Source organism: Protopterus annectens, chromosome 12.part0 (assembly GCF_019279795.1).
Source record: "Protopterus annectens isolate FY-2018-M chromosome 12.part0, PAN1.0, whole genome shotgun sequence".
NCBI classification, from domain to species: domain Eukaryota; kingdom Metazoa; phylum Chordata; order Ceratodontiformes; family Protopteridae; genus Protopterus; species Protopterus annectens.
The window spans coordinates 270856753-270873034 of record NC_056746.1 but is presented as its reverse complement, the minus strand read 5'-3'; the positions used below and the strand labels follow the sequence as shown (position 1 = coordinate 270873034).

General features: G+C 41.1%; 1 protein-coding gene across 2 annotated transcripts in view; it reads right to left on the bottom strand.

The window, feature by feature from the left end:
- The window catches only part of DNAJA3 (DnaJ heat shock protein family (Hsp40) member A3), a 911667-nt gene that overhangs the window by 615475 nt on the left and 279910 nt on the right, over positions 1-16282 (bottom strand). The gene's annotated exons all lie outside the window — the stretch shown is intronic.

The following is a 16282-nucleotide window of genomic DNA, read 5'->3' as shown; positions in this document are numbered from 1 at the left end:
GGAAGAATGTGGTCCTTGAAGGCTGTCAGAGCATTCTGTACAGCTAACATTTCTTTTTGATTGACATGCAGATGGATTTGACTTGGGTTCCATTTGCCCTGAATGCGCTTCACTGCCAGGTGAGCCCTCCATGCATAGTCTGATGCATCTGTTAGGGTTTGGGCGGCAGGGGGTAGAGTGAATGATAGTCCCTTGTTTTGGTGGCAGGCCTCTGCCCACCAAAGGAACTCTGTCTTTAGACAAGGGATTATAGGAATCATTGATTCTAGGTCCTGAGAATGTTGACACCATAGGCTTTTGAGATACCATTGTAGTTTCCTCATATGCAGTCTTGCATATGGAATTAGTAGAATGCAAGAGGCCATGAACCCCAGGGTCTGCAGTATTTTCCTTGCAGATAGCTGGATCTTTGTGGCCAGTAGTCTGAAGTAGGCTGTCAAATAAACTTGTAAACTTGTTTCTCTGGCGTGAGGTAGGCCATCTGGGAAGTTGTAGTCAAGCTTGCTCCCAGGAATACAATTTGTTGGCAGGGTACTAGATGTGATGCCTTTTCATTTATGGTGTACCTCAGAAAAGTTAATTTATTTATAAATGCCTATGTCCTAGCTTTCTGCCTGAATTAGACAATCGTCCAGGTATGGGTATATTTGAATATTTCATTGCCTGCAGAATGCAATGACTGGAGTTAGGCACTTTGTGAATACCCTGGGAGCAGTAGATAAGCCAAAAAGCAGTGCAGAGAACTGATAGTGTATGTAGCCTGCTCTGAAGCGTAGGTATTTTCTGCAAGATTCCCTTATTGGGGTGTGCAGGTAGGCTTCCTTTAAAACCCAGTGTTACCAACCACGCATTTCTGCCTAGCATGGGAAGCAGCTGATGAAGAGTTAGCATTTTGAATTTTGGAATTACCAAAAAGGTGTTTAGGATAGACAGGTCCAGGATAGGACACCAGACATTGTCTTTTCTGGATACCAGGAAAATTAAAAACCTTGCCCCCATTCCTCTTCTGGGACAGGTTGAATAGCCATGATACTTAGAAGAGAGAGAACCTGCTTTTGAGCCTCTGCCCACTGACTTGGGGGTAGGTCTGGCCAACCGTTTGGGGTTGGTAAGGAGTGGAAGTGGAATCTGTATCCATGGGAAACTATATTTAAAACCGATTTGTCTTGGGTAATGAGCTCCCAGTTTTTTGCATGCAGGGCGATCTTTCCCCCTAAAGGAACAGTGAGTTGAGCAAGGCTTGGAAGGTATAAAATTAAGTCATTGTGACAGTTTACCATGGGGTGGGGGGTCTTACTACTTCTAGCTTTGGAAGTGGGAGCCCCACTGCTTAGGCCTGTGAGTACCATGAGACTGAAGCCTGGGTGGTCTGCTGCTCCTGGGATTAGACTGAGAAGGGCTAGAAGAGGCAGGAAAGGACCAAGTCTTAGAAGGCCAGTGCTTATTAAATTTGGGAGGCTGTATTTGCAGGAAATCTTTAACAGTTTGCATAGATTCAGCTTTTTCCTCCATATTTTTAATTCTGCTTTGTTGCCAAACAGGTGGTCTTGGTTTAAGGGAGCATCCAGTAATTTAGCTTTAACATGATCTGGCAAAGTTTGCTCCTTAAGCCAAGCATGCCTTCTAAGTACAGACCCAGTGACAGCAGCCCTGCAAGATGCCTCTAATAGGTTCACAGGTTCATAGGTAGGTACTAGGCTATCAGCCCAAGGGCCTACGTAAGCCTAGCCAGCAAAGTTCCATAGCTTACGCCACCCAAGAAAGTTATTTTTCCTGTGCCACTGTCCAGCAGAGACACAGAAGTGATCCCAGGGGTATATTTCCCATTTCTCATCCACTCATCAAGATTTTTCTTGAGTGCTAATGAAGAATTTTTCTTGAGTGCTAATGAAGAACTTTGCTCGACATAGATGGGTAGCTTGTTCCAGAGTATAGAAAGTCATGTTTTACAACTTGTTCAGCAGAATGCATTAAATCCTGTAATTCTTTATTTTCAGCACAGTCAGGAATCAACATCATTTTCTGTTTAAGCAATCCAATAAAATGCTGCTGATACTTTAACATATGAAAATGGCTGTTTAAGGCCCTAACGGCCAAAGTAGCAGAAGTGTATACCTTCTTACCCCATTCTGTCCAGGGGCCTGGAATCTCTATCGGGGGGGGGGGGGATTTTAGGCAGTAGCAGCCTTAATGCCTCTGGGTCCCTGTGAAATGGTCTCATGATCCGCAGTAGGATTCTTAAAGAGGAACTTGTGACAGTCAGATACTCTGCAATACCAGTCAGGTTTTCTGGAAGCTGGAGGTAAAGTGTCAGGTGCCAGGCTAGATTCCAAGAAGGCATCATCTACAATATCCAGTACAGGAGGGACAGCTAAAAGCTTGTGTTGAGGTAGGAGTAAGAATCCCCTAAGCCTCTTTTTGGAAACAGAGTAATACCGGCTTTCCCAGTAGAAATGCTCCCTAAGAGTATGTAAAGTTTCACCAAAAGAGAAATTTTCTGGAGGGGAAGCAGAGGTAATGGAGTCCTCTGCATCAGAATCCTCATAGGTAGATAAGAGCAACTTCCTGGTCAGAGAAAACAGAAATTTCAGAATCCTGATCAGAAGAATCAGAAGGAAAATCAGTTCTAGGTCTCTTAGAGGGAGAAGGGTGGCTTCCCCTGATTAGAGTAATAAGGTCTTCAGCCATTCTTATCATTTGTTTTTTAGGCATAGGGGCCTGACCATGCGGTCTGGGCATCGGTTTTCTAGGCGTGAATCGAGTTTTAGGCCTTGAAGAAAAAGATGGCGTCGGTTTAATATGCAAGTCAGTAGGCCTGACTACACCCTCAGAAGCCGGTGCCTGCACAGCGGCTCCAGACCCATCCAAGGTAGAGACATCCACAGGTTCCACAGTCAAAGTAGCATCGCGCGGCATACCAGACTCCAAATGGGCCTCAGTAGGGGCCTGCGAATCTGAAGTAGCAGATAACAGGGGCTGCGAAAGCTCCTCTGTGAGTACCAGCAAATTGGTGACTAGCTTAACAGAAGCGTCGTCAGCAGATTTGGACCTATGCGGTCCGTCTATCTTTGCAGTTTTTCGGAATGTCGGTAGTCGGGTGGCTTAACAAAGCCATTTCTGGATAACTGAACCGAGTACCAAAATATTTAGATGCGAAAATGAACAGACGACGAATAGTTCGAGGTTTGAATAAGGCACAAAAAGACAGCGAGGGACATCGTGGTCTGGGCCTAAGCAAAAAATGCAGTACGAATGAAAATCTTTATGAGTTATTTGCTTTCCATAAAAATACAACTGTTAACTTTTACTGACATCGGTTTAGAGAAAGTAAAAGGATCCCCAATGGGGTAATTAGCTTTGTTGAAGATTTCGGATCTGAAACTCGAAAACGAAAATTTCAGGAGTCGGCCGGCATTTGCGAACTGCTTCTGCTTCGGGCACCGCACGGCAAGAAAAACTGATGTAATGGCGTCTGCTGCATGCTTTATACCCCTGACTACCTGACGTCGTGGAAGATGAGACAGCAACTGACGCAGGACCCATGACTTCAATAATCAGGCTGACTGAGGGCTACCTGCAAGCAGATAACCCAAATGTAATGACTGCAACAGCAAAACACTAAGAACATCTCCTTCAGAATGACAAATATATAATCTTGGCATACAGTGATTTTTATACATCATTTAATAAACATGAAGCATTTTTCTTGTTTTCCTGTTTAACTGACAATACCTTTTGGAGCCAGTCAATCATCCCAAAATTGTAAGAGCAATCTGGTTTACAGTTTGGACTTTGTTCCTAGATGTCAGGGCTGTTTTCAGTATTAATTTTAGTCTTTTAAAATATTCCTTTCTAAGCTTTGTTCAGATTTATTTCTGTTTGATTGTTACTCCAACAATTCCCAAATATTTACACACACTCCTGCTCAAGTTTCTTTGTAACATATTCCTGATATTTTCTTTGCGCTGCAGCTTTCCTGCTTTAAATTTTATTTTTACACATCAAGACCAAATGACATTCTTATTCATCACCTGAGAAAGTTTTCACCATTCACAGTTGTGCTTTCACCTCCTCGTCTGATGAGCTATATAGTTTTAAATCATCCACAAAAAGATGAGAAGTCTTTACACTATGTTGTTTTCTGGGAGGCAAATTACAACACCTAACCTGCTAAGTTGGTAAAACAAAATCCAAAAGGCTCCAAAACCAAAACAAATCCAAAGCAGAAGTTCGCGAGCATCAACTTTTTATTTGGTAAAACCACTTAAAACCAAAACGAAAAATTACATATATATTAACCGCTTTCGTCCCTTATTGGAAATTCATCAGAATATAAAAACAGTTAAGTTACAAAACTTTTAACATCCATGAACAATAACAACACTTCCTTTGAGGTTTCAAGGGGGAGTGTCTCCAACCATTCCTAGGCAAAGCAGTATCACAATGCCATCTAGTCTTTGGAAGATTTAAGTGCACTTCATCTTGACAGCATGCGATGTGATTATTATTATTTTTTGTCTAATATATTTAACTAAGATTTTTCACAAATATATATATATATATATATATACACACACACACACATACATGCGCACACATTTATATATATATAAAACATCTGCTTGATACTAAAAGTTTACATTTTAACTGGCTTGTAAGATTACACACAGTCAAGGTGAAGTGCACTTAAATATTCCAAACACTAGATGGCATTGTGATACTACTCTGCCTAGGAATGGTTGGAGACGCTTCCTCTTGAAACATCAAAGGGAGTGTTGTCATTGTCCATTGATGTGTGTATAAAAGTTCAGTAACTTAACTGTTTTTATATTCTGATGAAGCTCCGATAAGAGATGAAAGCGATTAATATATATGTCATTTTTTTTGTTTTGGTTTTTAGTGGTTTAACCTGTTAAGTTGACAGCTTAATGAGTTAAGGACAAGACAAAAGTGCAACAGTGAGACAGTCACCCTGGATTATCCCCCCCTTGAATTTTTATCCCTGGGATACTATGTCCTTTAACATGGCTTAGCTGCAAAGTGGCTTGTCACTGTAATGAAATTGATCAATATATGGTGTATCGTACACATCTGTAAGCACTCCTTTAGCCTTGAAATGTGGAATGCTGTCAAATGCTTTTTTGTAATCTATCCATGCCTTACTTAGTTTCTTCCCTTTTTCGAATTCCTCAGATCCTTTGCTAAATAGAACTCTGTTATCCTTTTGTTCTGTTGCCATGTTTGAATTTTCTTCTAAACAACTATAAACTCTGTCGGCATCAACTCCAGTACATAGCTTATACACCGTTGACATCAATTCCAGTACATAGTGTATACACTAGCGAAAGGCAAATTACTGGTCTATACTTTTTAGGATAGCTTGCAGGTTCACTTTTATGGTGGAGTATAATTTTTCCTATTGCTAACCAGATTAGTGTCTGCTTAGGCTGCATGTATAGGTAGTTCTTACTTAGGACTAAATACTCCTGTAAAGATGTTAATACGTTTAGCCAGAAGTCAAGTACTGCATCTGGGCACGGGGTTTCCAGTCAGGAGCTTTTCTTACTTGTTTCAGTTTCTCTGGCTAGCACTACATCCTATTTCATATAGGGTTCTTCATACACATTTCTGCAAAATGTGTCTATTTCCTCTTTTTTGGTGGTGTTTCTATTCCAAATTCTCTATAAAACTTTTTTGGGTCATCAAATTGCTTATTTCGTAATTTTCCTTTATCTGCATATCTTAAGTTTTTCTGCCTGTGCTGATATCTTTAGTTTATTATTTGCAATAGTGTATGACAGATCCTGGTCTGTTCTAATACTGCACATTGCTTTTAACACATCTTTCTAAGTATTTTTGTCAATCTGTTCCCTCTTCTATTCGCTTCTATCAGTCACACTTCTTCCCTTAATTGCTTTATACCTTTCTCTATTCAATACTTCCATGATGGCATTTAATTTCTTCCCTTCCTTTCCCATATTGCCCTATATTTTTGTGGCAAGACTGTTACTAATTTAGCTGCACATTAATATATCTCATTTACTTCTGTTACATCACATGAATTTCTATTAACTGTCTTGACTACAGTGTTCATTTGTTTTATCAGACTTGCTAACATTTTGGGTCTTACTGTAATCTTCTGTAATCTTTCTCTTCCATCGATTTTAATGTCTATCCATTTCTATTAAATCAAGCAACTCATCCCTTAAATCTATTTTTTCTAAACTGAGGACACATTACTCATTCATAATTTCCTGCTGGCATTCTACAGTATGTTCCAGAACATCTTCCTATGACATTCTCTTCAGTTGCATCCCGAGTCATCAGTTGTTTCACATGGGAACTCACTGGCTATTACTTCACAACACTGACTGTGTCAGAAATGCTAGTTTCCTGTTCTTTCCCTTGCTGTTCAACTCCAACTAAACTTTTGTACTGGTCTCCTACTGAAGGCTCCAGAGTATCTTCATGTGGCAACTGATCAGATGCTTCCCATTCCACCTGCTTCTCCTTAATTTGGGGACTCACTATTCCATAGTACTGTGACATTACCAGAGTTGGATTTTATACACAAAATCCTGCATTTCACATGTAATCCATACCTTCAGTTTCTATTTCTTTAAATTCTTCATTAATAATCCTCTTTTCTACTCTCCCCCTTTATTTTTTCTGTATTGTTAAATTTTCCATATCCATATGCCTTTGCCTATATTTCTCTTCAAATATCTTTGGTGCTGCTTTTTTATATAGACTAAGTTTACTTTCTCCTTTGCATAAATACTGTGCCATATTATATCGCTTTCTTTCCCCGTGTCCATATATATTCTTCAGACACCTCCCACTCAGACTGTTTCACCTTACTTTGGGAACTCATGGTTCCACCATGCTGTAACATAAACTGTTAGACTTTATACACTAAATCCTTCACTTCACAGGTATTCCATAACTTCAGCTTCTATTTATTTAACTTCTACTTCACAAAAAAGGAATATGGATCAAAAGTTAAGTAATCTTTTTTATTTTGTATTGTGAAGTTTGCCAAACCTGGGTGCCTTTGCCTATTTTTTTGTCTTCAAATATCCTTGGAGCTGCTTTTTTTGTTTTGATTAGTTTGGCTTTCTCCTTTGCATAAACATTACACCATACCAGCTCCCTCTTTCCCACGTCCCTGTTTCTCTTTTATACTTTTCAGAAATCTCTAGTTTTCTTGGTCTACAGAACAATTTCACGACTCTGTTGTATTAATGAGCACAAATTTGCATTTGAAGCTTTGGGCAGTTTTTCTTGTGCAAGTAAATTTCTTTCCTCTAACATCTCTCAATCTTTTTGAATATCTTCTGTCTGGAAATTCTGGGCTTCTTGCATAATAGTAACAATACATCATTTCTTTCTTATCCTCAATAGTCCACTCTATCATCTTTATGGCTCTTTTTTTGGCTTCTCAGTTTTTGTGGCCTACTACTTCTTTCAACAACAGGGGGACATCATCCCCCTAAGCCTGACCAAACGTCACTGTAGGACTGTTTGTGTTTTGAGGATTCTAACTGTAATTTCTTCTAGTCTTAGCATCAGTGCGCCTACCAGGATTGCACATTTTTTTCCTGAGACTTCTGCACCCAGTTATCTTTTTTAACCTACTTCTGTCCATGATATATGCTATATGATACATACAGTGTATATATCAGTGTCTTCTTTGTAAGATTTTGTAAAAACAGGTCCACCATGTGAAGGTACTCACCAAGACAGGAGGATGAATTCAATTCCAACAATATTACTCTCCTTTGCTTGCTGATGTTATCATCTGCCCATGCCTATATGACCTACCATAAATACACGGAAATCTTTATATATTGCTATCCAGTACTACTACATAGCCAGTCCTCTGTCTTGCTGTCAGCAGTAGCTACAAAAAGTCACATGCCAAGAACTGCAGAACTTTTCTCCACTATTTTTGATGCAAAGAATAAAATCTGTATAATCGCACACGGATGACCGCATATTTTTGTATCACGATTCACCTGTTGATGCTTCTCTGCAAATGGCAACTTCTTTCCAGACAGCTGTGTTTTGGTCTTATGCACTGCACAGATATCTAATTTTTCATGTTCAGTGATTACGGTTTTAAAGAAGGGTTAGCATGCTAGTGTAACAAATCAAGACAGTACCAATTCAACAACAAACGTGGGAAAATGCAATCTACAAAGACATTTGTACCTCACTAAAAAGGAAATCTCAACACACATTCAAGAACAGAAGGCTGTAGCTATTTTGTAGTAGTACTGTGCATCACTGTAGGGTTAGAATAGATAACATGAGAGAAGTTATAAAGTAAAATGTTTTTAAACAAACATCACACATTTCTACAACATGCAACACAAATCTCAATACCCAACTACAGAAATTGGGAAAAATCAGTACATCTGCATGTCTCTTACAAGTTCTTTGAAGTAATACCTGTATGCTACAGTTCTGATTTACAGCGATAGCTTTGACACCTCAGGGATAGTTTGGGGTAGCGTCTCTCAAGACATGAAGGACTACAAGTTGACAGCCTTAGAAAATCCTGTTGCTCAAGCACTTGAACTTGTTGATAATTTACAATTAATCAATAGTTTAGAGCAGCTCTGAAAACAAAATAAATCCGGTAACTCTTCAAAATACGAAAGTCAGCTTTCAGGTGCTCGTGACTCTGACTCACAACACTGCCGTTCTATTTATAAGGGAAGGAAAATAAAACTACAGTTCCTTACTCATACAAAGTAGACTTGGAATGTACTTTGAGAACCAGATGACAAAGCATAAAACATGAAAAGACTAACAGCCACACAAACAAACAGCTGGTAAAACAACAAACAGGAACAGCAGAGCTGAGTAGGAAAAGTACAGTTGTGTACCTACCATAAATGTAAATGTTTGAGTGCATTCACTGTTGCAGTCATTACACTTGGGTTATCCTGCTGGCAGGCTACCCGCAGTCAACCTGAATTCCAAAGTCCTGGTCCAGCGTCGGTTGCTGTCGCCTCTTCCCTGATGTCAGTGCGCCAGGGGTATAAAAGATACAGCCGACGCCATTTTCTTCAGTTTTTCTTGCCCAGATGTCAGGTGCCCCCAAAAGGGAAGGCTGTAGAAATTATGATAATAAAAAAGCATGCACATAACCCTTCATCTACAAGCAAATACACCACATAGGTTGTATAGAATAGATAGGTACAGATAAGTCCCAGCAAAGATAAAAGGGGGATGGTGGGAGGGTAACCTGGACTGCAACAGTGAATACACTCGAACATCTACATTTATAGTAGGTACACAACTGTACTATGTTCATCGTGTTTCACTGTTGCAGTCATTACACTTGGGTTGAATCCCAAAGCTGAGGTTGGGTGGCTGGGCCTAAATAAAGTTTGGAGTGGCTATGAGGCCCTGCAGATCTGCAGTGGCAAAGCCTGCTCTGGATTTAGAATAGAGAGGTAAATGGTAGTGCTTTGTAAAAGTGTGCACTGAAGTCCATGTTGCAGCCTCCAAAATATCCTTGGTTGGTACTCCTCTGTGGAAGGCTGCTGCTCTGGTAGAATGTGGCCCAATGCCCTTAGGCACTGATTTGCCATGTTGTGAATAGCAGAAACGAATGCAGTGGCCTATCCATTTTGAAATAGTCTGCTTTGAAATGGCTTTTCCTTGGGAACCTGCAGCATATGCCACTAAGAGCTGCTCAGTCTTTCTGAAGGCTTTAGTCTTGTCCAAGTAAAAGCGTAGCTGTCTGTGTATGTCCAAAGTATGCAGAAGTCTCTCCCCCTTACTCTATGGGTTTGGATAAAAGGTAGGCAAATGTATGGTTTGGTTAAGAGCTACGTTGGACACTACCTTAGGCATAAATGTTGGGTGTGTCCTCAGAGAAACCCTGTCCTGATGGAAAATAATATAAGGTTCCACAGCCATTAGTGCCTGTAACTCAGACTCTTCTGGCTGAAGTTATTGCGAGGAGAAAAGCAGTTTTCCATGACAAGTATTTTATCTCTGCTGTATTGGCTGGCTCAAAAGGAGGCAGTGCGAGTTGTTCCAAGACAAAATTGAGGTCCCATGTAGGTACTGGAGCTCTCCTTGGAGGTCTTATGCTTTTGGCCCCTCTGAGAAACTCTCTTAGCAGTGGATGAGAAAAAATAAGTGGGTCCGTATTGTAATGAGCTGAAATGGCAGAGGCATGGACCTTAATTGATGAGAAGGATAGGCCTTTGTCCAGCATCTCAGGTAGGTATTGCAAAATCCGAGGAATATTTGGTTCAAGCGAGTCAATTCCCTGCATTTGGTTCCAAGCACAGAATCTCTTCCATTTTTCTGCAGAAGATTTTCTGGTGCTGGGCCTCCTGGCCTCCAAAATAACATCCATAACTGCTTTAGAGAGAGGTGTGTTCTGAATGATTACATTATCCGCCATGCAGCCATATTTAGGGTTCTGAGTTGGCTGTGCAGGATCTGATTGTTCTGTTGGGTCAGCAAACGAGGTATTAGTGGCAATGTCTAGGCTGGGCCTTGAGACAAGCTCTTTAGGACTGGGTACCAGTGCTGGTGTAGCCAGTCTGGGGCAATCAGTATCATTTTTGGCTTCTCGTCTGACCTTTAGGAGTACCTTGGAGAGGAGAGGCAGAGGAGGGAAGGCATATACTGTAAGGGCTTTCCAGCTGAATGAAAGGGCGTCCACTTTCCATGCTTGCTTGTGGTAAGTCCGAGTGCAGAATCTCTGTAGCTGGCAGTTGTGAGGGGAGGCGAATAGATCTATGTCTGGGCATCCCCACTTCCCTGTTATGTTGAAGATTTGTGGATCCAGTTTCCACTTGTGAGGATCCATGAGGTTTCTGCTTAGTTCGTCTGCCAAAGTATTTGTCTTTCCTGGCAGGAATTGTGCTTGCAGATGTACTTGATAAGTCAATGCTGTGTTCCACAAAGTCATGGCTTGCCAGCAGAGGGGATAGGAATGTGTGCCCCCTTGCTTATGTACCACATGACTATAGTATTGTCCGTCTTTATCAGTAGTTGTCCTGGATGAAGGAGGTCCTTGAAGGCCGTCAGGGCATTTTGTACAGCTAGCATCTCTTTTTGATTGATATGAAGATGCATTTGGTTTGTGGGCCATGTGCCCTGAATACATTTTCCTGCCATGTGTGCCCCCCAGGCATAATCTGATGCATCTGATGTTAGTGTCTGCCTGGCAGTGGGTAAGGTGAATGGCTGTCCCTTGTTGTGGTGACAAGCCTGTGCCCACCATTGAAATTCCTGTTGCAGGCAGGGAATGAGATTAATTACTGTTTCCAGGCTGTGGCAATGTTGAGACCAAACACTTTTTAGATACCATTGTAGTTTCCTCATATGCAGTCTTGCATATGGTATTAGTAGAATGCAGGATGCCATGTAGCCCAGAGCCTACAGAATTTTTCTTGCAGACAACTGGGTCTTTGTTGTCATGTCTTTGAAGTAAGAAGTCAGATGCCTTTGTTTGTCTGGCATGAGATAGACCATCTGGGCAGTTGTATTTAAGCTTGCACCCAGGAATATTCTCTATTGAGAGGGTACTAGTTTTGATTTCTTTTCGTTTACTGTGTACCCTAGGCAAATTAGTAATCCTTTTACAAATGCCAGATGCTGAAGTAGAATATCTTTGTCCTTTGCTTGAATAAGGCAGTCGTCCAAGTAGGGGTATATTTGAATTCCTCTGTCTGCAAAATGCAATTACTGGTGCCAGGCATTTTGTGAAGACCCTGGGCGCAGTAGATAAGCCAAAGGGCAGTGCAGAGAATTGGTAGTGCATTGAGCCAGCTATGAATCTGAGGTATCTTCTGCAAGATTGTCTGATTGGGACATGCAGGTATGCCTCTTTGAGGTCCAAAGTTACAAGCCAAGCCTTCTTGTCCAGCATGGGCAGAAGCTGCTGTAGAGTCAACATTTTGAATTTTGGGAAGTCCAGGAAAGTATTTAGAATAGACAGGTCCATAACTGGTGTCCAGGCTTTGTCCTTTCTTGGTACTAAGAAAAGTCTTGAGTAAAATCCTTGTCCCTGCTCTTGTTGTGGTACTGGCTGAATAGCCCCCATGTCCATGAGAGATGAAACTTGTTTTTGTGCCTCTTGCCATTGATTGTGTGGCAGGTCTGGCATACCTTTTGCCTTTGGAAGGGTGTGAAAGTGGAACCTGTAGCCCTGAGAGACTATATTTAAGACCCATTTGTCCTGGGTGATCTTGTGCCAGTTTTGTGAAAAAAGTGCTAGCTTTCCCCCTAAGGGTGCTGCCAAAAAATAAGTGCTTGGCATCGGCAGAGGGAAGTCATTGGGACTGTATTCTATAAGGCTGTGATTTGTCTTCTCCGCTTTTGGAGGTAGAAGCACCCCATTGTTTGGGCCTGTATGAGCCCTGGGGCTGTTGCCTGCCTCTAGGGCGTCTGAATCTGCCTCTTTGTGGTCTAACACTGGAAAGGACCAATTCTTACAGGACCAGTTCCTGCTAAATCTGGGTGGCTGTACCTGTAAGAAATCCTTTACTGTCTGCATAGATTTTGCCTTATCCTCCACTTTCTTTAACACCTCCTCTGCCTTGACACCAAACAAAGTATCATGCTGTAATGGAGCATCCAATAATTTTGCTTTAACATGATCAGGCAGATTCTGTTCCTCTAACCAAGCATACCTTCTAATAACAGAACCTGTAACAGCGGCCCTGCATGAGGCCTCCAGTGAATCATTGCCACATTGCAAAGTATGTTTTCCCACTTTTTCAGCTGCATGGAATAAATAATGCAAATCTTTGTTCTCAGAACATTCAGAATTCATCAACATTTTTTGTTTTAACGAAGACATTAAGTATTGCTGATATTTCAGCATATGAAACTGACAATTTAAAGCCCTTAAAACCAAGGTAGCAGAAGTGTAAACTTTTTTCCCCCCATCTGTCCAAAGCCCTAGAATCTCTGTCTGAGGGGACAGGGTTTTTGGCAGAAGCAGCCTTGATCCCTTTGGGGCCCTGTGAGATGGTTTCTGGGTCAGCAGCAGAGTTTTTGTAAAGAAATTTATGGGAGTCTGGGACCCTGTAGTATCTGTCTGGCTTAACAGGGGCAGGAGGTAGAGAGTCTGGAGACAGGCCAGACTCTGAAAAAACATCATCTACTATGTCTAGAACAGGGGGAATTAAGAGGTCTGTACTGAGGAAGTAAAAGAAAGTCTCTAAGTCTTTTCTTAGAATCAGAATAATCCTGGCTCTCCCAATGGAAATGCTCCCTCATGGTATGCAGGGTTTCCCCAAAAGAATAGTCCTCAGGAGGAGAAGCTGAAGGAATACAATCTTCAGCATCAGAATCCTCATAGAGAGGAACAAAATACCCTTGATCAGAAGAGGAATCAGACGAAATGGAAACCTGATCAGAGGAATCATATTCAGTGTCTTGCCTAGGCCTCTTATCAGGAGGAGGATAGGAACCCCTGATCAAAATAATTAGGTCTTCGGCCGTTTTCAGCATCTGTTTCTTAGGCATAGAAGCCTGTCCTGGAGAATGCTGTACTGGTTTCCTTGTCTTTAAAACTGTTTTAGACTTTGTCTTGGATGCTGAAGTAGGCTTTATATAAAGTCGTATAGGTCTGAAGACACCCTCAGAAGCCGATGCCTGCTCAGCGGCTCCGGACCCATCTGAAGGGTTAATTTCCAAAGGGCCAATACCTTGAGTATCCAGAGGCCTAGCTGTCTCCACGTGGGAGTTGGAGACGGCCTGTGGCTCTGAGGTAGCAGGAGTCAGGGGCTGCAAAAGCGCCTCACTGAGCACCGGCAAACGGGCGACTGTCCTAGAAGAGACTTCGTCGTTGGTTTTGGACCTGGGATGCTTGTCCTTGTCTTTATCCTTGCGTTTTTTATGAATTCCGGTCGGTTGTTCCGACAGCATTATGTAGTTAAACCTTCTGCCAAAATAATGAAAAGCAAAATCGTACAGACGCTTAATAGTGCATTGGTTAACTCCAGCACAAAACAGACAACTAGCAACGTCGTGGTCAGGGCCTAGGCAAGGAATACAGTAAGAGTGGAAATCCTTATGAGGTATTTCCTTCCCACAAGAAATACAATTGTTAACTTTTTCTGACATCGGTCTGGAGCAAGAAAAAAGTTTCCCCAACAGGGTACTTAGCTTTATTGAAGACTTTGGATCTGAAATTCGATTTTGAAAATCTCAGGAGTCGGCCGACCGGCACTTGCGAACTGCTTTAGCTTCGGGCACCGTGCGGCAAGAAATACTGAAGAAAATGGCATCGGCTGCATCTTTTATACCCCTGGCGCACTGACGTCAGGGAAGAGGCGACAGCAACCGGCACTGGACCAGGACTTTGGAATTCAGGCAGACTGTGGGTAGCCTGCCAGCAGGATAACTCAAGTGTAATGACTGCAACAGTGAAACACGATGAACATCTGGTATTTATTAAGCGTTTTTCGTTTGCTGTTCAAAGCAAACTTCTTCAGATAAAAATACATCGGATACAAAGTAACTAATAAAAAGGTAAGACCTCATGTTATGTGGTTAACTAAACCAATCATAATACACAATTTAAAAACAAAAACTCCCGCTCTTAAAAAAACTACTACTAAAACCTGATGAACTAAATACTACTTAGTGAATATTAAAGTGACAGTAGACAGTATTAAATGACAATAAATTTCTACAGCTCATGAAACTGACTGTTAGCAAATAAATCTTAGTTTAAGTAACCTCTATTTCACATCGCATAAAACATTTTCATATCACTCTGGCAGGTCCCACGATGGACATTTTGTAGCAAATGTAAGAAAATATAAAATCTAAATAAGAAGCACTCTGATCCTGATGCATTAAAATGGCTCAAAATATAAAGATACAATAGAAATAGAAATATAGTTTTTGACCTCCAATGTCGAGTTTTCATTTAAGTAGTTTGCTGACTGTTTTCTATGTACCTTGTGCCTGGATCATACTGAAAAGGGCGTCCAGGTCAGCCATCCATCTGACTATCAAATGAACAGCTTAATCCAACTGCAGACACTGTCATTAATATGGGCAGGTGAGCAGGCTGCAAATTTCACAAGATACAGAATAGAAAGAAAGACATCCCAATGATGAGGGTACACAACAGAAATCTAAAAGTTCAACACAGCTTTTGCCTCCAAGCACTACATTAAACACTACAAGACAAGCTCCTATAATCTGAAGGACTGTTGCATCTTTTTCCTAGCAACAACTCTGTGTCAATCCTATACAAGTGGGGGTTAACTGCCACTCCCACACCACAGCCAAGGAAGTCTGATGACAGTGTAAATAAGGAAAACATCTAAGCCCTCTGCAGTTATTTCTCAATAAAGAATCACACTTTCCCTGCCTGCTACTGCAATGCCTACAAATGATTTTATTTACTTGGTCTGCTCAGAGTATGTGAGAAGCAGAAATTAGAATGGTTGAACGAACTAGTTTGGCTTTTAAGACTTCTAGAATTTAGTTTCTCGAACATCCAAATTGCAATGGCATATCTACAGAGATACGCACACTAAGTTCACAGTGTAACCTGGAGCAAATACACAGTTCTAGTCAAAGAAATACTGCTTAAAACTATCAAAATTGATCCCACGAGAACTCTAACACAAAACAAGTGCTACTATCAAGTATTAAAAGTAGTAACTGAAGGCTGACAAACTATTCCCCTTAAATCACATGTGCACGTATTACTTCAAGCTGCTCATGTAGGCAACAGGCAGCAATAGCTTTTGAGTGACAAAGCCCTCAGAAAACAGGTATCTTACCTCTTGCAGCTTTTACGTCATTCACCACCGTTATAAACACAACACATCACACCACTAATGCATTTGCTGTGGTCAATTCTTACTTTGCAGTGTACTACACTTGCAGAGTTCCAAAACTGTAGATGGATGATGACTTTTTTTCCATAACCCATCAACTTTTCTCCATAACCCACCACCAAAGCAGCAGCAGATAAGCATTTGCCCAATTCACATCCACCCCTTGAAAACTTCCAACTACCGGTTTCAATTTTAAACCTGAGCAAAACTCAGAAAATGTTATGCTGGTCCAAGTCCTCACTAAGAACTGTTCATTTGCAGTCTTTCCTTACACACTAGATGATAATTACTAACAATCTTCCTAGCAAAAAGCTGCTGCAAGATGCTTGTCTGAAAGACTTTTGCCCTTACCCAATGTTTTTAGTAATTCACCCAACTCATATGTGATGAACAAGAATTTCAAAGCAGAGATCACATTAGAAAATGTAATCATT